Here is a 323-nt window from a genome sequence, read left to right on the forward strand (position 1 = left end):
TGAGAATGATTATTATTGTTACTGTCAATATGTATATATTTTCAACATCATTTATTACTGTGTTTATATATTCTTGCATATCTTTTATTTGCCATTACCCACATTATTTTTCTATTTAAACATATTTATGTAAATATTTTTGTTATTCATTAAGAAAATATCTTTATCTATGTTGTAGAATCAAATAAGGAAAAAAAAATATTGTTTTCTTTCCTGTTCAGTTCTTCACTTATGATTTTATTCTTAATTTTGTTTTATACATTTTCAGTTCAAACTTGCACGTGGTTTCGATTTATTCTGAATATTTTGCCCATTCATAATGG

The 323-nt window shown here is 22.9% G+C and overlaps 1 protein-coding gene across 1 annotated transcript in view; it reads left to right on the forward strand.

The window, feature by feature from the left end:
* LOC119585874 (centromere protein X-like) overlaps positions 1-323 on the forward strand; it is a gene marked incomplete at its 3' end in the record, with an annotated part of 5,923 nt that overhangs the window by 757 nt on the left and 4,843 nt on the right.

This window comes from Penaeus monodon, chromosome 20, assembly GCF_015228065.2.
Source record: "Penaeus monodon isolate SGIC_2016 chromosome 20, NSTDA_Pmon_1, whole genome shotgun sequence".
NCBI classification, from domain to species: Eukaryota; Metazoa; Arthropoda; class Malacostraca; order Decapoda; family Penaeidae; genus Penaeus; species Penaeus monodon.